General features: G+C 43.1%; 1 protein-coding gene across 10 annotated transcripts in view; it reads right to left on the reverse strand.

Moving 5' to 3' along the window:
- The window catches only part of ALS2 (alsin Rho guanine nucleotide exchange factor ALS2), a 59,954-nt gene extending 57,216 nt beyond the window's left edge, over nt 1-2,738 (reverse strand). For 4 of the 10 annotated variants that reach the window (XR_011254652.1, XR_011254650.1, XM_069577995.1 and 1 more), the window contains exon 1: nt 2,241-2,697. The gene's annotated coding sequence lies outside the window, so the exon portion shown is untranslated. Of the gene's footprint in view, nt 1-2,240 lie in introns of all 10 variants that reach the window. The other 6 variants (XM_069577996.1, XM_069577992.1, XM_069577994.1 and 3 more) reach the window with 4 other exon arrangements.
- Between the last annotated feature and the right edge of the window lie 9,915 nt (nt 2,739-12,653).

A 12,653-nucleotide genomic window follows, 5' to 3' on the forward strand; every position in this document is an offset into this window, starting at 1 on the left:
GTGAAGATAGCACCATTACATCTATAGAGGAATGGGAGGTGGGAACAGGAAAATAAATGTAGTGCTAAAAAGAATCAAGTCCAAGTTGGCTGCTTTAATTTGTGGTTCCCATGCATGTTCTTGAGGACTGATATCCTGTTAAGCCTACTGCTTTCATATTACTGATGACTGAATTACCTGGTCATCATGAAGAGTTAAAAGACAAAATTGCTAAAAAAAAACAAACAAAACTAAGTCTACTAGAATTATGTATATTCCTAATACAATCAGAATATGTGGTAGGTTTAATTTCACAAAGTAATTAAAATCCTCACAGCATTCCCCTGAGTGTCTGAGAAAAGAGCTCAACCTCACACTTTTTATTAAAGCAAGGCTTTTTTTACACCAGCTCAAAAGTCACCACTCGTTACTTACTTCATAGTTTTTCAACCCACTCCTTACCTAGTCTCATATTAATAAAGAATTACAAAAGGTTTTTACAAGTCAGTCATATTCTTTGGAAATACTTTTAAAATGGACCCAGCAATACTATACTAAACCCATGTTTTTCACGAAGAGGTAGAGGATAGTACTCTTTCCATCTAATTATATGAAAAAAATCAGCTTTCAGTGAGGTTCATATCATACCTTTTGCTTCTTTAACAGTCAAAATGTTCAAAGTAAGTCAATGATGATCTAAATTCTATAAGGCTCAAATCTGAAGAGAAGGGATTCCAGTTCACATTATTCAAATCAATTTTAAAAACAAGGGGCTTACATAATGCCACTCAAATTCTTCCCCTCAAATTACTTGCTTGGTACTTTATTTTCTGCATCATTATCTTTTCAAATTTTAATACTGTGAAACAGCAACAGCTTTTAACATTTCTCCTTATAACTATGAATCTTACATCTGCCAATACTAGCCACAGTTTGCAAACTAAGTAATTAATTTAAACTAGGTATAGATTCCATCAGCATTTTCCCTGTTAAAAGGCTCTAATGGAACACCAAACTGACTACAGACCAACTTGAAATCATATTTTCTCTAAATATACCCCTGCATCATAAAACTATCTGGAAACTAACCCTTGATATTAAAAACTATAGCTCTTTTCTAAAAAAAAAAAAAATCAGTTCTCTTTCACATCATTTAGAAAACAGTAAGTCAGTGGGTCATGGTGTAGTGGAAAAGAAAATGACATAAAATGGCTAAATGTATTGAATATTTACATACAGTGCCAAGTTCAGTAAAAAAGAAAAAAAATACAATAAATGAACCATTACATGTAAAGGTACTGTTATGAAGAAAGTACTTTTATCCCCAGTTTAAAGATAAGGAAATTCAGACAGATGAGCAACTTGCCCAAACTCAAAGATGTAGGTTGATGGGGCTCCAGGTACACCCATGTCTAAAGCCTAGGATCTTCACCATTATGCTTGTATTATTAAGATTAAAACACTGTAATCTACTGCAAAAACAAATTTTTCACTCTTTTAAATTCTTAAAGTATTCACTAACTCAGAGGTCAAGTGGCCACTCCAAATCATCATCCCTATCTATGATAAACTGAAAAGATACTGGACCAACAGGTTTGCTGAATTTCTGTACTTGTTCAAGATAAACACACATTACACAATTTTATTTTTTTAAAGCCTTTTAAAGAACATATACAGCCACCAACAAATCCAGAAGGCAACAGAGTAAGGATGAGCGTTTGTTGCTCCTGCTATTGTTCAGTCGTCCAGCCGTGTCCAACTCTTTGCGACCCCGTGGACTGAGGCACGCCATGCCTCCCTGAACCTCACCATCTCCCAAAATTTGCCCAAGTTCATGTCCATTGCATCGGTGATGCCATGGACAAATGGTTAGCGTGTGTATTCAACAGTTATTTCCTTTTCCATTCTAAACCCAAAAGAAAATATTGTACTTAGATAAGCCACTTCAGCCCGTGTGTTTTTCCTCATCAACAAAGCCCTAAGCAATACACCACCGCTTTAGCCAAACATACACGGAGGACCAACACCAGCGTCAGGACCATTTCCTCACGAAAACCCCTGTGTTATTTTCCTGTCTTCACTTGTCAAAAGAACTTACCACCCTCTGCTGGATCACTTGACACGCAAAAGGATTAACCTAAACTCCTAATTCTTAATATCACATTTTCTTTTTCCACGACCTCCTTTTCAAGTCAGCGAAACCCTTGGTCCACTGTCCACCGCGAGCTGCATCCAGGGGCAACCCCTCCCGGGACACTCACCAAGGTTCGCAGCCAGGGACCCGAGTTTATCTGGTCGGCGCCAACAGTGGGCATTCAATAAATCCTCCGGAATGAATGGCTGGAAGGCAGCGTGGGTGGAGGCGGGAAGGGGGGACGCGAAGAATTTCAGGAGGCTGAGGTCTCCGCAGTGGCGCCCCGTCTGAGGAGGGAGGAACCGGGGCGACTGGGAGAACCCGGGGCCGTTGGGTGCTCCTCGACAGGCAGGCGCAGCGGGGCGGACGCTGGCTTGGGAAAACGGGGGCGCCGTCTCCGCGGATCCCCGCAGAGCGCTCCCGGGCCTCTGCCTGCGCCTCCGCCTTTCTCTCGGACCCCAGCCGCCCTCACGCTGGAGGGCCCGGCCGGTCAGCCCTCCGAAGCCACGAGCCAACCCGGGACCCGCGCTCGCTCACCTGACGCTCCACCAGCGGCGCCGCGGTCTGCATCCGGCGCGAGCCCCGCAGCTCGGCGGGCCGTGAGATCAGCTGATTCATGGGGGGCGGGGCTTCTCGGCTGGGGCTGGGCGGCTTGCGAGTCTGAAGGCGGGAGGAGATCACCCCCGAAGTAGGTGGGGTCACATGCCAACGGCGTCTGGTAGGGATCAAAATTACTCAAGGGGCGGTGGGCGCCGCGGGCAACGTCCCCGGGGCTATTTGCCTCTCCCTCAACACCAGGCAGAACCACCCCTCCTGAGATGCACTTGGACAGTGACGTAACGTGGCGTCGCCGCAGCCTAACTACCCGAGCGCTTCCATGGTAACAGACGACTAGGAGGGTGGTCGGGAGCCGCAGTTATTTTATTGCTACCTCAAACTGCTGAAGTCCGAAGGGTAAGCGCTACACTTGAAGGCGAAGAGGCTAAAATGTGAAATGTATTCAGACTGCTTTGATGGACTGTACCTACCCTAACGGTAGCCGCTTGCTCCCGCGAGAATGACGTCATCGCCATGCGGCGCGGGTTGGCGCTAGTGTTCATACTGTGTTTATACTGTTATTTATTTAGATTCCAAAGGATGGAGTCTGGTCGGAGGGAATGAGTTGGTCTCTCCTATGATTCCCACTGGGCTCTCGAGTGTACAGTCTTAGTAAAGCCAGCTTGTTTGCCCAGCGCACATTTTCACGACCATCTGCTTCTTGCAGTCACTACCCAACCCCGACTCAACTCGACCCGCCTAAGTCCCCTCGTGAAGATTTTCTGGAGACGCCACTCTTGGCAGAGAGTGGATGCAAACTTTACGGCTCGGCAGTGTGCCATCGCTGGACTTGCAAACCTGTATTCAGACCATCAGTGAGAGATGTGCAGTCAGGGTCTCACTGTCCTGTGCATAAATGGTCTATTGTGTTCTCCAACATCTTCAGCTCAGTGACCTCCTTGATTCTCCATCACCTGCAAAACCGTTAGCCTGTAACAATTCAAGCTTGTATACTCGCTGCAGTGCTGGAAAAAAATAACCCCGAGGATTCGTACCACTGCAAACCAAGGGCGTCCCAACTTCAGTCAGGACTACCATGTACAATATACAGCCTGTGGCAAGGCAACCTTGGTGAGCCCCAAACTGTCCTTAATATATTGCTACTCAGAATTTCTCCTGTCCCTATCTCCTGCTATTCCCAATCGTCACACTCTGCTAAGTTCTTACTGAACTCTACCCACACACCCGTTCTGGTGCAAATTTAAAAAAATAAAAAAAGTTTGCTTCCTACATTTCTGAGGAAAATGAGACCAGTAAGTCAGGAAGCAACAGTTAGAACTGGACATGGAACAACAGACTGGTTCCAAATAGGAAAAGGAGTAGGTCAAGGCTGTATATTGTCACCCTGCTTATTTAACTTATATGCAGAGTTCATCCGGAGAAGGCAATGGCACCCCACTCCAGTGTTCTTGCCTGGAGAATCCCAGGGACGGGGGAGCCTGATGGGATGCCGTCTATGGGGTCGCACAGAGTTGGACACGACTGAAGTGACTTAGCAACAGCAGAGTTCATCATGAGAAACGCTGGGCTGGAAGAAGCACAAGCTGGAATCAAGATTTCCAGGAGAAATATCAATAACCTCAGATATGCAGATGACACCACCCTTATGGCAGAAAGTGAAGAGGAACTAAAAAGCCTCTTGAGAGTGAAAAGTTGGCTTAAAGCTCAACATGCAGAAAACTAAGATTATGGCATCTGGTCCCATCACTTCATGGCAAATAGATGGGGGAACAGTAGAAAGAGTGTCAGACTTTATTTTGGGGGGACTCCAAAATCAGTGTAGATGGTGATTGCAGCCATGAAATTAAAAAACACTCCTTGGAAGGAAAGTTATGACCAACCTAGATAGCATATTAAAAAGCAAAGACATTACTTTGCCAACAAAGGTCCATCTAGTCAAGGCTATGGTTTTTCCACTAGTCATGTATAAATATGAGAGTTGGACTGTGAAGAAAGCTGAGTGCTGAAGAATTGATGTTTTTGAGCTGTGGTGTTGGAGAAGACTCCCTTGGACTGCAAGGAGATCCAACCAGTCCATTCTAAAGATCAGTTCTGGGTGTTCATTGCAAGGACTGATGCCGAGGCTGAAACTCCAATACTTTGGCCACCTCGTGCAAAGAGTTGACTCATTGGAAAAGACCCTGATGCTGGGAGGGATTGGGGGCAGGAGGAGAAGGGGACGACAGAGGATGAAGTGGCTGGATGGCATCACCAACTCAATGGACATGAGTTTGGGTAAACTCCAGGAGTTGGTGATGGACAGGGAGGCCTGGCATGCTGCAACTCATGGGGTCCCAAAGAGTCGGACACAACTGAGCTACTGAACTGAACTGAACTGAAGGATGAATTTCCTTAGCTCCCAACTGCTACCTTTACAAAGACTACCTGCAGCCCCAGCCTTCCTTTCCTTCTCTCTCTTTCTCCTTAGAAGTGTTCTGTCCTCTCAGAGTTAATCCCTTCCAATCCCCTTAGAGGCTTGCTCTATTACTTATCGCTTCCCTTTTGTGTGTTTTCAATCCCCCTGTCCCTTGTTACCTTTATTCTTAAGGATATAAGCCTGCTCCTGCATATTCATCTTTTATTTCTTTTTCCTTTGTCCTCTCCTTGTTTACTTTCTGACCCCTCAATCTTCATCCCAATCTGCAATCTCTACTTTTTCGGGTCTAATGAAATCAGTAATTGCCTTCTAATTTTGAAAGCTAAAGATACAGCCTGAGAATGGAACCATTCTATGCAACCATTTGAAAGAAAGAAAATGTTCTATATGTACTGATGTGGAATGATCTGGAAGTTAGGTTAAGAGAAAAAATGCCAGAGGCTGAATCATGTGAATTGTATTCTACTAATTACATACATTAGAAGAGAGAGAGAGAGGATAAATATCCTTGTCTTTGTATATTCATATTTTAGCTCTGAAAGGATGCATTAAGGTGACTGACACTGGGGAGGATAATTGGAAACAAAGGTAGGGAAAAAACTCACTTTTCACTCTATGCCATTTTGAATTGTTTGAGCTTGTAACTTTACAAATGTAGATTAAATATGCTTTTTAAAACTTATTTTTAAAGCTTTTAAATCTGAGAAAAAAGGAGTATAATTTTCATTCTTATCTTCCTTTCCCTCTTTTCTTAACTTCTGGGACACATTCCTTCTGGGCTACTGGTCCTACTCCTTAGCCCTTTCCTTTACCTTTTCAGACTCTTTCACTTGTCCCTGAAATACATGGGCTAAATAAATATTTGTTGTACATGTATTATGTGCCAGGCACTGCTCTAGGCACTAAAGAGACAATGACAAAACAGATGAGCCCCTCCTCTCATGGAACTTGCACTCTGTGGTGTGGAAGACAGTTTCCAGCCGTAGCAGCCATCAGTTCCTCCCTACGTGTATACAAATGCCACTCTTGACATCAAGAAATGGAGTCTGTTTCCTCTTCCTGTGGATACGGGCTAGGTTTATGTTTTTTTCCCCAACTAATGCGACAGAAATGAAGATCTGATACTTCTGAATGAAGGCCTTCTAAAGAGCTGTATGTTTATTTAGTCCATGTATTTAAGGGACAAGTGAAAGAGTCTGAAAAGGTTAAGGAAAGGTCTAAGAAGTAGGAGAAAAGCCCAGAAGGAATGTATCCCAGAAGTTAAGAAAAGAGGGAAAGGAAGATGAGAGTGAAAATTATCCTCCTAAAACTAAGTTTAAAAAAGCATATTTAATCTACATTTGTAAACTTACAAGTTCAAACAGTGCAATATGGCATAAAGAGAAAATTGAATATTTTCCCTACCTTTGCTCCCAATTCTTCTCCCCAGTGTCAGTCAGTTTAATGCAGCTGAGTGACACCAGCCAACGTGAAGGGGAGCATACATAACAGCCCAGTTAAGCCCTGCCTGAGTTTCTGACCCAAGTTTCCAAGAAATAGTAGCTTATTGCTTCAAGCTGGTATGTCTGGGATGGTTGATTACGCCACAATAACTGAAACATATGGGAAGAGTGAGATATAATAAATACAGCAGTGACTGGGGCTACCAAGAGGCGAAATAGTGGAGTAGCTAAAAGCACAGGCTGGAGCCAAACAGCCTGGGTTCAAATCTCAGCTCTTTGGACCTCTGTTTCTTCATCCATAAAACAAGAATAGTGGGACTTCTATGGTGATCCAGTGGTTAAGAATCTGCCTTGCAATGCAAGGGACGCAGGTTCAATCCCTGATCCAGGAAGATCTCGTGCCCTAGAGCAACTAAACCTGTGGGCCACAACTACTGAGCCTGTGCTCTAGAACCCAAGAGCTGCAGCTACTGAGCCCTCGTGCCACAACTAGAGAGTCCGTGCATGCGTGCGTGGCCAAGCATGTCCAGCTCTTTGGGACCCCATGGACTGTGGCTCCTCTGTTCATGAGATTATCCTAGCAAGAAAACTGGAGTGGGTTGCCATTTCCACCTTCAGGGGTTCTTCCCGACCCAGGATTCGAACCTGCATCTCCTGTGTCTCTTGCATTGGGAGGCACATTGTTTACCACTGAGCCACCTGGGAAGATGTAGGGAGTCCAAGATCTCACATGACTTGCAATGAAGATACTGCATGCTGCAAGACCCATCACAGCCAAGTAAATAAATATTTTTAAAAAACAGAAATAGTAAAGTCACTTTTACAGGGTGATAGGATTAAATATAAGTTACTTAGAATAGTACCTGGCATATAAATGTTATATAAATGTTGTTATTTTGAACAATAAAGAAAGGTAAGGGAATAGACAGGAAAGAGTGCAATTTTATGTAAGGTGGACAGGACAAACCTCTTTTTCTATTAATAAGATATCTGAACAGAGATCTAAAAGTAAGTGAAGGCACCAACCATGTGAATATCTGACACTCCGGGCAAACCAGACGAGTATCCTCTTAGGCCAGGAGGGCAATGTGGCTAGAGCTGAATAAGAGACTAAAAGTGACTGAATGAGGCTAGAGCTGAGTGAGAAGAGGATGAAAGGGAGGAGGTAAGCTACTTACTGGTGGCTCAGCTGTAAAGAATCCTCCTGCCAATGCAAGAGATGCGGGTTCAATCCCTGGGTCCAGAAGATCCCCTGGAGCAAGAAATGGCAACCCACTCCAAAATCCCATGGACAGAGGATTCTGGCGGGCTAGAGTCCATGGGGTCTGAAAAGAGTTGTTTGTCTAGCAACTAAACAAAAAGATGAGACTATGCAAGAATTTGGGTTCATAGAATTCTCTGAAAATATCTAACTGTGTGAAACCCTGTTCTGCCCATTTTTCCCAGAGCACAGAGTGCCTCATTCCTGATCTCCTCCCTGGACTCCCTTTCAGGGTAGATTGATAAGATCAGGTAGGTAATGATCTGAAAGTAGAGGCAGATCCTCTGGGCTAGGGAAAGGATGGAAAGGACTTCAGGTTTATCTGAATGATAGGAGCCACCACTGTGGCTTTGAGCAGAGGGTGCTGTAATCTGGCTTCTGTTTTTAAGGAATGACTTCTGCTCTGTGATCATAGTGATCAAAGTATAGTAGTTTAAGAGCAGAAGCAGGAAGAGCAGGAAGAGGCTATTGCAACACATAGCCAGTACCCACTAGGCACTGGTTGCAAGACACCTGTGGGTACCAAAATCTGCAGATACTCAAGTCCTTTATAGAAAATGATGTATTATTTACACATAACCTATGCACATCCTCCCATATACTTTAAATCATCTCTAAATTACTTATAACAACTCATACAATGTAAATGTTACATAAATAGTTGCCTGGCACAGCAAATTCAAGTTTTTCTTATTGGGACTTTCTGGATATTTTTTCTGAATATTTTCAACCTATGGTTGGTTGAATCCATGGATGCAGAGCCCACAGACACAGGAGGATCAAGGCAAACAGTTATGATATTTTGGCTAGATTGGAGGAGAAGGTGAAAAGAAGTTGGATTCGTGATGTATTTTGAAAGTGGAGTCATGAGTATTTGCTCATGGATTAGACATGAGCTTTGAGATTGATGAAAGTGAAAGTGGAGAGTGAAAGAGTTGGCCTAAAACTCAACATTCAGGAAACAAAGATCATGGCATCCGGTCCCACCACTTCATGGGAAATAGATGGGGAAACAGTGGAAACAGTGTCAGACTTTATTTTTTTGGGCTCCAAAATCACTGCAGATGGTGATTGCAGCCATGAAATTAAAAAACACTTACTCCTTGGAAGAAAAGTTATGACCAACCTAGATAGCATATTCAAAAGCAGAGACATTACTTTGCCGACTAAGGTCCGTCTAGTCAAGGCTATGGTTTTTCCATTGGCCATGTATGGATGTGAGAGTTGGACTGTGAAGAAGGCTGAGCGCCGAAGAATTGATGGTTTTGAACTGTGGTGTTGGAGAAGACTCTTGAGAGTCCCTTGGACTGCAAGGAGATCCAACCAGTCCATTCTGAAGGAGATCAGCCCTGAGATTTCTTTGGAAGGAATGATGCTAAAGTTGAAACTCCAGTACTTTGGCCACCTCATGCAAAGAGTTGACTCATTGGAAAAGATTCTGATGCTGGGAGGGATTGGGGGCAGGAGGAGAAGGGGACGACAGAGGATGAGATGGCTGGATGGCATCACTGACTCGATAGATGTGAGTCTGAGTGAACTCCGGGAGTTGGTGATGGACAGGGAGGCCTGGCGTGCTGTGATTCATGGGGTCGCAAAGAGTCGGACACGACTGAGCGACTGAACTGAAATGAACTTGAGATAAAAAGAGGAATTAAGGTCTGATTTGGGCTTCCCTCATAGCTCAGTTGGTAAAGAATCTGCCTACAGTGCAGGAGGCCCAGGTTCAATTCCTGTGTTGGGAAGATTCCCCAGGAGAAGGAAATGGTAACCCACTCCAGGCCTGGAGAATCTCATGGACAGAGGAGCCTGGGAGGCTCCAGACCATGATGTCTCATGCATCAGACACAATTTAGTGACTAAACCACCACCAAGGTCTGAGTTATTGGTAAAAATGCACTGTTGTTTACTGAGATGGGAAAGACTAGAGAAAAGGGTATATCTGGGAGTATAGGGAGGAAGTAGCAAATATTCTTTTTTTTTTTTAGATTATATGGCTAATAAGCATCTGAATGGAAATGCCAGGTAGACAATTGCAGATACAAATCTTGTGTTGGGGAGAAAGATTATGGCTGGAGATAAAATTTAGGAAGCTGTCCAAGGAAAAGATAAGCAGTCTTAGGTCCAGACTCTATCTAGAGACTAAGAAGGTAGGGAGAATCTAGCCCAGAATCCTGCGAGTTTCTTTGAGAGGAGAAATAGAAAGAAGGCAAAAATATCTAGCACGGAGGGGTTGTTGTCGTTGTTCAGTTGCTCAGTCATTTCTGACTGTTTGCAACACCGTGGACTGTAGCATACCAGGCTCCTCTGTCCCCCACTATCTCCCGGAGTTTGCTCAAACACATGTCCATCAAGTTGGTGATGCCATCCAACCATCTCATCCTCTGTCATCCCCTTCTCCTCCCACCTTCAGTCTTTCCCAGCATCAGGGTCTTTTCCAGTGCGTCAGTACTTTGCATCAGGTGGCCAACGTATTGGAGTTTCAGCTTCAGCATCAGTCCTTCCAATGAATATTCAGGACTGATTTCCTTTAGGATTGACTGGTTTGAACTCCTTGCTGTCCAAGAGACTCTCAAGAGTCTTCTCCAACACCACAATTTGAAAGCATCAACTCTTCTGCACTCAGCCTTCTTTATGACCCAACTTTCACATCCATACATGACTACTGGAAAAACCATAGCTTTGACTGTATGGACCTTTGTCGGCAAAGTGATGTCTCTGTTTTCAATACACTGTCTAAGTTTGTCATGGGGCTTCCCAGGTGGCTCAGCAGTAAAGAATCCGCCTGTGAAGCAGAAGATGCAGGAGGCCCGGGTTCAGTCTGTGGGTTGGGAAGGAGGGCATGGCAATCCACTCCAGTATTCTTGCCTAGAGAATCCCATGGACAGAAGAGTCTGGCAGGCTATAGTCCATAGGGTCACAAAGAGTGGGACATGACTGAAGCAAGTGAGCATGCACGCACTAGGTTCGTCATACCTTTATTTATATCTATCATAGGTTTTTGTGAGTTTTTGGAAGAGAAAACACACATATAAAGCACTTTTCAAATTGTACATTCTAAAATATATTTTATTGCAATAGTATTTAAATTACATTACCTTCTGGTGGGCATAACACCCACCTCATGAACACACACATTCACACACTCATCCATCGATTGCCTCAGGGCAGGTAAACCACTGCCTTCAATCCTTTTACCCTTTGAGCCCAGAAGGAGCTTATCTTGTATGACTTTTGTTGATGGAAAAATTAATCAATAGCCAATCTAAGAAAGAAATAGAAAATTCTACTTGAGCCAATTTGAGGATTATAACCTGGGAGAGAGTCTTTGAGAAAGCTCTGAAGAGTGTTCCACCCATTCAAGTTGAGACAAAGGATTATATTATGTACATCAAATGTTGTTGACAGTTTACACAATCCAGATCTACATGTACAAAGTGAGTAGTGAGTCATAGATTGTCACGGCCCCTTGCAATACTTAGAAGGAAGAATATTTCCTAAGGAGTTGTTACCATTAATGAGATTCAGAAGAAATCGTATCCCCTAAGAAGGTCTGGCTAATGCAGAAGCACAATACATACTAAAGGGGATGGAGGAGGGCCAAATGAGCAAAGAAAAATTTGATATTTTAGTTCTTCTCATCTTGCCATCAAATAGGAATTTTATTTTGTCACTTTTAAAGAGAGGAAATTAGGAGAATCATGCCTCAATTCTTCCCAGTGGTCAGAGGACAGGAACAAGAGCCCATGTCAGTCAGGTTAGCTGGCAGAAGAGGCAACCACTTATGTCGCTTTCAATGAACTTCACTTCAACAAATTGTTGAATTGCTAGATCTCAAGAAACAATATTACTGAACAATTATTAAGTTTAAGGCACTGTAGCTAGTCTCTAGAGAATTAAAAAATAAGAAACATATTGTCTGGGACCTTAAAATCTAACAAGAGAGATATACGGGCTTGAAAACTAGTGTAACACGTGCCATCCTAAAAGAACTTATATTTATAAGTAGATTCAACTCAGATTTTGCATTACAGTACTAAATCTGTGATGATATCTAGAAAGATGTGCTTCCTTTTTTTCCTTATAGGATCAGTTTCTTTCCAATAGGAAATCTGGGTTTGCCATCATATCAACTATTTGTTTTTTTAATGCTTGGGTTTTGGGTATCTGTTCTTTGCCTTAATATCACATTCCTTTCCAGCCACTACCCAGTTTTCTAGTCCACTTCACAACAAAACTTCCTGAATGAGACGTCCCGGCTACCACATCTCCTATTCTTTCTTTAACTCACCCTTGATAAAACCTCTGTCTATTGTTCCACTGAACCTACTCCTGTCAATATCTACTGAAAGAAAAATGCACAACATAAAAGTTGTGAGTTAAGTTTTATTGAGGAACCTTTCTGAGGACAACAACCTGGAAGCCAGCCTCTGAGATAGCTCTGAGGAACTGCTCTGAAGAGGTAAGGGAGGAGCCAGTATATACATATATTAACTTTTTTTTTTTTTTTGCTAGGAAAAACATGGAGTCAAGCATCAAAAGACTACTGCTAACCACAAAGAACAGATATTTGAAGTTAATTATTTTATTCAGTGCTTTTCTATTTATATAGTCATGTATGTATGTGAGAGTTGGACTGTAAAGAAAGCTGAGTGCCAAAGAATTGATGCTTTTGAACTGTGGTGTTGGGGAAGACTCTTGAGAGTCCCTTGGACTGCAAGGATATCAAACCAGTCAATTCTAAAGGAAATCAACTCTGAATATTCATTGGAAGGAATGATGCTGAAGCTACATTACTTTTGGCCATCTGATGCAAAAAGCCAACTCATTGGAAAAGACTCTGATGCTGGGAAAGATAGAGGACAG

This window comes from Ovis canadensis, chromosome 2 (genome assembly GCF_042477335.2).
Source record: "Ovis canadensis isolate MfBH-ARS-UI-01 breed Bighorn chromosome 2, ARS-UI_OviCan_v2, whole genome shotgun sequence".
NCBI lineage: Eukaryota > Metazoa > Chordata > Mammalia > Artiodactyla > Bovidae > Ovis > Ovis canadensis.